Source organism: Oryctolagus cuniculus, chromosome 8 (genome assembly GCF_964237555.1).
Source record: "Oryctolagus cuniculus chromosome 8, mOryCun1.1, whole genome shotgun sequence".
NCBI classification, from domain to species: Eukaryota; Metazoa; Chordata; class Mammalia; order Lagomorpha; family Leporidae; genus Oryctolagus; species Oryctolagus cuniculus.
In genome coordinates, this window is record NC_091439.1 from 7619674 (window position 1) to 7629794 (window position 10121).

At 39.8% G+C, this 10121-nt stretch overlaps 1 long non-coding RNA gene across 5 annotated transcripts; it reads left to right on the forward strand.

Annotated features, from left to right (window-relative positions):
* The first annotated feature begins 460 nt into the window (after nucleotides 1–460).
* LOC127483236 (uncharacterized) lies at nucleotides 461–9900 on the forward strand. Of its 5 annotated transcripts, XR_011378018.1 has the most exons (6): nucleotides 461–832; nucleotides 2045–2164; nucleotides 3173–3324; nucleotides 3432–3793; nucleotides 8869–8891; nucleotides 9635–9900. It is a non-coding gene; the product is annotated as an uncharacterized lncRNA (long non-coding RNA). The 5 variants fall into 5 exon arrangements; XR_011378015.1 differs by lacking the exon at nucleotides 9635–9900 and having other exon boundaries at nucleotides 8869–8961; XR_011378019.1 differs by lacking the exons at nucleotides 3173–3324; nucleotides 3432–3793; nucleotides 9635–9900 and having other exon boundaries at nucleotides 461–836; nucleotides 8869–8961.
* The last annotated feature ends 221 nt before the right edge of the window (nucleotides 9901–10121 follow it).

Below are 10121 nucleotides of genomic sequence, written 5' to 3' on the forward strand. Positions count from 1 at the left end.
GAGGTAGGTGCGGGCCTGTTAAACATCATTCAGTAGGTCTTGAGCTTTACAGAATTTCCACTGGGATGTTAAATTCTTCATCCAAGCACTTTCTCCCCTCTTGGTTCCCCCCAACCCCCTGCTTTACTTTCATGATGAGCTAGGGAAAAGCCTGCTAATCATCTCTCGCAGCCCCTAAATTTTCCAATGTAGTATATCAAATATATCATTTTCTAGGCAGACATTTTTCTAAGAAAGGAATGATTTAACCATAGAATAATTGTATTACATGAAAGATTTTACTATGTTCTTAATACAAGAAAAATGGCTCTGCCATGGCTACAGAGTCCAAATATGGATAGGAATGCTGGGAAGAGAAACAGTAATTCACTGAGATATCACATTATCAGGTGTTCTCTTTCCAGTAGAATTTTCCAAGGTGGACTTAGCTGAATCTACTATGACTCATAAAGGAGCAGTAGAAGCAATTACAGTTGAGGGCAAGCAGTTCAGACACAGAGACTAAAGGGGGAAAAGATAAACTGGATATGGAATTTAAGGAGCAGAAGACATAATTTATCACCGCAAGCAGAGTCTGCCCTAAAGCATTAACCACTTGTCTGCAGTAGACCTGGCATCCTCCCCGGCTCCCCTTCTGCTGCGTTCAGGATTTGTTTCTTTGAGTTCCCAGCACAGCTGATCTCTGAGAGACTTCTGGATCTCTCCTGGAAGCAAAATAGCTCAAATGAGATGTGCTTTGCTTTTAGGACACAGCTGAATTTGCTAGAATTGTTGAAGGATCATGGAAGAAAGAAGTGGTCCTGACATGGTGCTATTTGGGATCCTGTAGCAGGTGGGTAAGTATGCTATCTTGGAACAGAAGCTTTTTCTGACACTTACCCTCCATCACAACTCACCGCATTAGCTCTGTCTGTAAGATGGGTACAGAGATAGATATTTCAGTGGGGTAGGTCAAAGAATAGTGTGATCCGGAGTCATTCAATTAGGGGAATAAGGGGGAAATGCTTGCTTCTAAGACATGTAATTACTTGATGAAAAATTGTTGCTCGAGGGGTTTTTCCTTGTTGACTAGCTGGTCAACTGAAACTGTGACAATGATTAGTGGTGAGATGATTTATTTGATATACATGTACACAAAAGGGGCCTCAAAATTAATGAATGCTGGGATTAAAAGATGAGTGTAGGGGAGGGCATTTGGCCGAGTGGTTGACACTACCTGGAATGCCCACATCCCATAGTGGGGTGCGTGGGTTCAATACTCGAATCTGGCTCTTGCTATCTAATGCTAATAATATACATCCTGGGAGACAGCAGATGGTGGCTCAAGTGATTAGATTGTTGCCAGTCATGTGGGAGACCTGGATTGAGTTTTTGGCTCAGAGCTTTGGCTTGGCCTGAGCTAGTGTGGGCCATCCTGGGCATTTGGAAAGTGAACCAGCAGATGGGAGCACCCTGTCTCTCTCTCTCTCCTCTCTCTTTATCTCTCTCTCTTAAATCCTCTGCCTTCTGTCCTCTCAAATAAATAAAAAAAAAAAGATAATTTAATTTTATTACAAAAATTTTAGAAGTCCGAACATTGCATTTTCATAATATGGATTTCCATGAACTTTTTTTTTTTTTTTTTTAACTTTTATTTAATGAATATACGTTTCCAAAGTACGAATAATGGATTACTATGGCTTTCCATGAACTTTTTGAGAACTCCTCTTAAGTATTGCAAAATTTCTTGGCATCAAAATAAACTTATCTTTTTAATTCCATTTGCTATGAAGTTTTAGAAGCAACATACAGCTGTAGTTTGTAGCCCTAGTTGAAATCAGGTATTTCTTAATAAAAAAAGATTTGCACTTAAAAACTAAAGTGATCTGGTTTTTTGTGAGCAGTATGAGCATATGTACTTAAATATTCCACTCTTTCACAAATCCATTGAAGTATTTTTTTTTTGGAGGTCCATTGACAGTGAAGGTTTCGGTTGTCTGGGCACAGTGGGGCACAGTGTTACCCTATAGTGATTTCTCTTCTGTTGGTGTTTTTCATCATTTAGACCAGTTGGGGGAACCCGAAGTCAGAAGAGATAAGTAAGAACAATTGGGAAATGTGCTCATCTTTGTGGAAGGAGCTTCCTGTGAATATCTTCAAGTTTTGAAGAAAAGTGAAATATCAAGTAATTATGTGAGGCTTTAAGGAAAAGCTATATTGGTGACATAACTTTGTCACAGTGAAACACAGATACTAGATGGTTAAATGCAGCTGTATCTGGTGGTTGAAGAATAGGGTTAGTCTATAATGTTAATATGCAAATAACCCTGTCTCAGGTATGTCAGCTTCACACAGTGGGTACTGCTGAGGGGGAATCTAACATCCTGAGTCTATATCAACTCTCTTGTCACCTTTTCAACTGCTGCCAATGGTGGGCTCATAAGCTCTGTTTTTTGAATGTTGATTTATTTTTTCTTTACTTTCTCCCCCTGCCTTTTTTTTGAGTGAAGCTGCTTATAGCCAAACTTCAAAAGGATGTGGGTATGCCACATGTAATATTGGACATGTTTTCCAATTTGGGAGCTTAGAAGGTTGCTAATATCCCTGACTTACTGAACTTGAGTAGTTTCTTTTCTTATCCCAAGTTGAGACAAAAAGTGCTAGAACCCATGGAAAAATGGAAAGCAAACAACACAACCAAAAAGATGTCTTTGAATTTTTGAAGCACTTTCAAATATTTTGCTTATGTCACGTTTTGGTTATTGGGAAAACTCGTTCTTAAAATATAGACCTAAATTTTGTAGAAATACATTTCCCTGAACACGAGAAAAAATTAAAAGTGGTGGGTCTTCTTAACCTATAATTTTATTAATACTAGATCAATTCAGAACATCAGTTGTGGATGCACCATTCCCATATGAGGAATTTTGTTTGAAAATGAAAGATAACAGTTTAAATGTGAACAAAGCATTTTTTAGAAATAACCAGCTCTTTCCATGACAATGGAAACTAAGCTTGTTCTCCTTCGCATCTTTATAGCCTTTCCTACTAAACCTGTAAATTTCTTTTTTGTTTTGCTTTAACCTGGCTCAATGCTGTGGACATTCGGAAGACAAAGATCAATATATTTCTTGCAGCTTTCCATGTCTGCCTGATGTTCATGATTAAACTCATCTCTTGCTTCATTTTTCAGGGAATGATACTTGGACCCTGTGTTTTTATTATTAAAGCTGAACGGAGAAATGGAAAACCTTAGACATAATTGCAGATGCGACCAGAAATTTTAGTGGATATTCCGTTTCACATGTCACATTTATTTTCAACTTGGGTTATTTCCTAAGTACGGTATGAATAACTCAGACGGATTTCCTATTCCCTTTAGGGGTAAAAACTTTCCCTTTAAAGGTTTAGTATCGCTTGTCTGATCTAGAAATTATCTATTCATATCTCAGGCTTGGGCATTTCCTGGTCAAGCTACCTTTGAAACACTAGACAAATCATTATGACAGAGTGGCTTGAAGCAAAGGACACACTCTCTGCTGAAAACTGGCTCTAACAGGCTTCCTAAGTGGAATCAGAGACAGAGAAAGGTCAAGGGAAGCACAAGTGCTACTTGAAACAGGGAGTGACCCTTTGAGGGTGGCTTGGGCACTAGCGGAGACTCCAGACACTCTGCAATCAGAAAACCAACATTAGCCCAGACAGGATGTGTGAGTCAAGGCCATCTGAAGGAGGTGGGGAACGTGGCATCCAGGAATTTGCTGGCCTCCACTTGCGGTCTACGCTGCTGCTTGGAGCATACTGGAAATGAATCGTAAGCAGTTTAAATTGAGCAGCAGAATTAACATCTCTCATGTGAATTTCTGAAAAGATGAGGGATAAAACTATCAGAACCACTGGAAGTCCTGAGCCTGCTGGGGCAGAGGACAGAAAAGGAATTCTTGGCACGAAAGAGCAGAGAGCACAGGGACTCTGCCATATAAGGATCAGAGGCGAGGCTTTCCAGCAAAATTCCTATGATCTCAAAACTCGTGCTGCTCAGACAGCTGTACCGAATTCCATTCAATGCCAAAGCGGTACCTTAAGCCAGTTTATCTGGTTTGGCTTTGAAGTGGCAATAAAAACCAGGAAGCCTCGTGACCTGGGTCATTTCTAAAATGAGTTGTTTTCTTTTAGCTTTTCCCATTTTAAGAGCAATTACACTCACAGGTATGTGTGAGAGTGTGGTAAAGAGGGGATTGGTGAGCGCAGGAATGTGGAAGCAGTCCAGGAATCTTCCACATTTATTGTCACTTTGGGCTTGGAGAAAGCATGGTCTGAAGGTGGACACAATGGTGTCAAACAAACGTCTACTACAGACCAGATCCCAGTGTGTTTAGAGAAGCTCAGTGTTTTATTCTACAGTGGCCTTCTTTCATTCAAATAAGGTCTGGGATCAGGGACTCCATTCATGTGAATGGAGGCACAGAACACTGGGCACTGGGGAATCCACTTGCCCATTTGGGTGAGTTCTATTCCGCTTGTCCTGGGAAACCTCAAGCATCATGGTTACCCTCTGTGAAAGTGTCAAGGAATGGTACCATCACTGAGATGGTCCAAAGTCAATTTTCTGGAGTTATTCAGCCTTGGCAATTTTTGGAGAGTATAAGAGCCATCACTTGTGTTTCTGGACATTGACGTTTCACCTCATATATTTTATAGTTTTTTTTTTTCTTTCTGCTCATTTTCTTTTGCTGAAAGTGTCTTGGCAAGTCTATTACTCATTAGAGAATAGTGGGCAAAAGATGAGTGATTTCTAAGTTGGTTTCTAAGTTTCTTTTATTAGCTTGATGAAAAAAATAACAAAAGGAGAGATTAAATCAGTGAACTAAAGTAAACTAAAGTAAGTTCTTTGTATTTAACTACTCAGGGATTCCTAGGCATTCTTCCCTGAGGTCCATTTACTTGGATAAGGGGATTGTATTCAGATGCAAGTCAGACCTGTCTTGTCACCAACCCGTATCTTCAGGACTATCTTACGAAATAGTTCATAAAATAGACTCTGATGCTTCTAGTCCAATTCTTCATTACAATGGGAACTTGAAATGCTTCAACTGGAGACGGTACATGAGAGCAATTTCCAGGCCCTGCCTGTATATATCCTCTGTATATATGTAGAGAATCTCTGTTGACATAGAAATAAGGTGGCTGGTGCCTATCAAATCTGCGGCAGGCTCCTGCATACAGCAGTCAATGGGAAAGTTAAAGAAAAAAATAAACTCTCCACTCAGAAGCTTATTCCTCCAATAAGAATCAAATAGCCTAAGACTTTATCTTCTGGGCTATTAATTTTTTGAACATCGTTCTGATTCTGTCTCAGTGACAATAATCAGGGAAGAGCTTTTCCTCCACATACACATTTAGTTTACTTTTTGAATCAAATTAGAATTCACTGCAGAAGAGAGTGCTGTGGGAGACTGGAGTGTAATATTTTGGCAAGGAGTGCATGAGAAACTTTCTCCTTGGGTATTTCTGGGCCCACTGGGAAGGAATACCAGGAATGTGGTACTCAATCTGTTCTCCCAAGGCTTGTGGCTGGAAATTCACACACCCACAGGTTTAGATAAGCGTCCACCACCAGCTCGGTCCTTGTGGAAGCTCCCCGAAGTCCTAGGACCCTTTTTACATTTGGGTGGTCTCCAGCTCTGCCAGGGCTGATGATGAAAATGATGAAGAGTCGGTGAGAAGCACACCTTGTTTTGTGCAATATTCATATCTATTTTTATGTCAAAAATAACTGCACATATTTATGGAATAGATAGTGATAATTTGATACAGACATATGCATGTAATGAACAAATCAGGGTCATTAACATTTCCTCACACATTCATTATTTCTCTGTGTTGGGAAGCTTCAAATTTCTCTTTTCTAGTTCTTTATACGCTATGTAATATACTATTGTAAGTTTAAGACAGTCTGCTGAGTTTTAGCAGACTAGTACTGATTCCTCCTCTCTACCTGTATTTTGGTACTCGTTATCCAACCTCCCTCCATCCCCTCCCCCACACTTTGTAGCCTCCAGTGAACACTACTCTCTTCTTTGAGATCAACTGTTTTCACTTCCACATGTAAGTGAAAACATGCGGTATTTGTCTTTCTGTGCTTGGTTTATTTCACTTAACAAAACATTAGTTTACAACAGATACAACTTCAGTTGACCGGATTTTATTCATTTTGGTTTTCATTTCCTAGAATACTTGAAATCCATTTTTGGGGAGCGGGTGCGGTGGGGCAGTGAGTTAAAGCCCCGGCCTGCAGTGCTGGCATCCCACAGTCCTGGCCAGCTCTCTGCTGTGGCCTGGGAAATCAGTAGAAGATGGCCCAAGTCCTCAGGCCCCTGCATGCGCAGGGGAAGAAGCAGCTCCTGCTCCTGGCTTGGGATCAGCTCAGTTGTGGCCATTGTGGCCATTCGGGGAGTGAAGCAGAAGATGGACAACCTCTCACTCTTGCTCTACCTCTCTCTATAATTCTGTCTCTTCAATAAATAAAATAAATCTAAAAAAAAAGAAGAGCTCTTTGTCCATCTGCTTTTCTTAAAAAAAAAAAGTTCATTTTTGGAAGACGGTTACTTCAAGTAGAGTTGAAATCTTCATTTTCTCATTTTTCTTCTCTCTCCTTTCTTTCATTCGTTGAATAGAGAGGACTCTCAGATCTCTCTGTTAAGTGAGTACTCCCAAAAAATCAGCTCCATACTTGGTTTGTGCAGATGGTATCATTGAACTCGGTACTGGTGTGGATAGAATTTTCAATAAAAAACTATTCTACTCAGAATTTTACTCAAAAATATTTAGTGTTCAGACAGTGATCTAGGCTTTGGCTTCAGAACTACTTACATTCATGGATCAATCATGTTAGGTGGAAATCAGGAGACAGGTGTTTACTGAGCAAGAGAGTCATGTATCAGGCACAAGGTTCTGCCACAGTAATGGGATGGACTCACGTTTGCATCGCAAGTACAGTGTCAGAGCTCGGGTTCCAAGCACTCTCATCCACTAAATGTGAAGAACAAGTTGCTGTTAGTCTTTCCATTCTGCAGATGAGAAAACATAGACGGGTACAATATTTTTACCAGGTCACTCAAGTATAAGCAGCAAGTCTGAGGTCAAACCCGGCATTTGAGCTGTAGAAACTATGCTATTACAGCTACACGGATGTATGTGTGTTTTGAAACAAGTTTACAAGCCCTTGTTAGAGAGAGCAAATCTGTTTTTATCATTTTCCAGTTACTTGATTATTTAGTGTATTAGTTACCTTTTAATATATAAAACATCACATCAGATCTCACTTGTTTGAGAAAATGACATGTATTCCATGATGGTTGTTGTGAGTTAGGAATCATAGCACAGTTTAACTAGGTTTTCTGCCTACAAATATCTGATGTTGCAATGAAAGTGTTGGCAGAGACTTTGGTCTCTGAAGGCACGAATGGGGAAGGATCACCTTCCAACTCACTCATGCCATTGTTGGCAGGTGAAAGGGCGTCATCAGCTGCTGTACTGAGGACCTCAGTTCCTTGCAGAGTATCAAGTGCCTCTTTCTGGTCCTTGGTATAAGGACCTCACCATAGGCAGCGCACAACATGTCAGCTGGCATCAAGTTTGATTTATTATAGTAGATTTGAGATACTTGTTGTAAAAATAGGCCTGTTTTAATAAAACCGATTTGTTTTATTCTGTAACTTTCACTTCTTTGAGCAGTTTATATATTTTAAAGGGCTCTCCTCTGTAATCAACTGCTTGGTCAAGATATTAGAAACTGGTCTTTGGTGCCAACATGTATCTTTAGAGATTTCTGTCTAGTCAGAATTGTGTAGAACAAACAACATGCATTTAATCAACCTTCGCTAATTAATAGAATTTCCCAATCTAATCCAATCCAACAGAACATAGTGTATTTTGGAGAATGGATGTTATCCTTTTTTAAGAATAAAGCATATTTGTTTATACATATGTATATGGTAAATATATAATGAAAAGAAAATGTTTAGGCCGGCGCCGTGGCTCACTAGGCTAATCCTTCGCCTGCAGTGCTGGCACCCGGGGTTCTAGTCCTGGTTGGGGTGCCAGATTCTGTCCCGGTTGCTCCTCTTCCAGTCCAGCTCTGTGCTGTGGCCCGGGAAGGCAGTGGAGGATGGCCCAAGTGCTTGGGCCCTGCACCTGCATTGGAGACCAAGAGGAAGCACTTGGCTCCTGGCTTCGGATCAGCACAGCGCACCAACCGTAGCAGCCATTTGAGGGGTGAACCAAGGGAAGGAAGACCTTTCTCTCTGTGTCTCTCTCTCTCTCACTGTCCAACTCTGCCTGTTTAAAAAAAAATGAAAAGAAAATGTTTAAATTCTGTTTAACTTTCAAATATGCAAGCATTGTCAATGTGTTTTAAAAACTTTATTCATCCTCTAGACTACATAGCTTGTTACAAATGTTGTCTCTATGTGTGCATGCATGAGCCTGTGATTAATATAGCATAGTAATTTATAAGAATAGCTTTCTAGAGAACATGTGACAAATTTAATCTGATGTATAAGGTAGGAGGATCTTCAAGAAAATATTTGTCATCATAGTTCTGAGTGGGCAAGAAAAGACAATGACTGAGACAGTTGAAGCACAAAGTAGAGAGTGGCCAATATCATATGAGGTGGAGACCAAATGATACAGAGATTTAGAAAATGATATTATTTCCTTGAGATCATTTCAGGATGATTAGCTAAATATATCACACAAACTCCAGCTCCATTAATAGACTATTAGAAAAGATTGAATATAGATTGTGGAAAGTTCAGCTAAATTTAAGGACACAATTGTAATAATTGAAAAAGTTTGAATGACATATTTTTTCTGTGTTTTTTGCAGGCCAGAGTTTTGCCCATCCTGTGGTAAAGAATCTTCATACTATTCCTTACTCTGTTTCTTCCCTGAATGACAATAAAAATTCTCTCCTAATCCCAAAATTAAATGCAATGATTTCAAATATTTATTAGGAAAATAAGAGGAAAAATAAGAAAGAACATCAAATCATGCAAAAACAAATATAGAGTTTGCATTTGCAAAATTTATAAATTTAGTTTAGCTGTAATTTAAAATATTGACCTCTAAAGAGACAATACATGCACTAGGAGAACATACTGCAAACCACATATCTGATAAGGAGCTAATATTAGAAAAATATAAGATTCTCAAACAACGCGAAAGCAAGAAAGCAAATAACTGAATCAAAATTGGATAAACGACTTAAATAGACACTTCTTATAGGAAGACATACAAATGGCTCACAGATAGATTTCAAAATGCTCATTACTGACCAGCAGGTAAACACAAATTAAAACCATAGATACTGGCCAGTGCTGCGGCTCAATAGGCTAATCCTCTGCCTGCAGCACCGGCACCCCAGGTTCTAGTCCCGGATTAGAGGGTGAACCAACAGTAAAGGAAGACCTTTCTCCCTGTCTCTCTCTCACTGTCCACTCTGCCTGTCAAAAAAAAAAAAAAATCACATATACTGTCTCACAGCTTTTAAAATGTCTATTATAAAAAGATGAAAGATAAAAAGTGCTGATGGGGCCAGCACTGTGGTGCAGCGGGTTAATGCCCTGGCCTGAAGCGCTGGCATCCCATATAGGTGCTGGTTCGAGTCCCAGCTGCTCCTCTTCCAGTCCAGCTCTCTGCTATGACCTGGGATAGCAATGGAAGATGGCGCAAGTCCTTGGGCCCCTGCACCCACGTGGGAGACCCAGAAGAAGCTCCTGGCTCCTAGCTTCTGATCGGCACAGCTCCGCCTGTTGCGGCCATCTGGGGAGCGAACTAGTGGATGGAAGACCTCTCTCTCTGGCTCTACCTCTCTATGTAACTCTGTCTTTCAAATAAATAAAATAAATCTTAAAAAAATCATAAGGTGTATTTAATATGTGTATTTTGTGATTATGTATGCATGTGCACATTTGTATATAAGAAATCATTGCTTTGAATGCGGAAGCATTTTCTGGTGTGATGTATTTCAGGGCAATGTCTAGATAGCTTTCATTTGCTTTCTAATTATGTGTTGATCTTTAAGCACAGAAGGTATAGGAGTTGCAGAGATAAGCACTAATGTACATATTGCCGTGCTA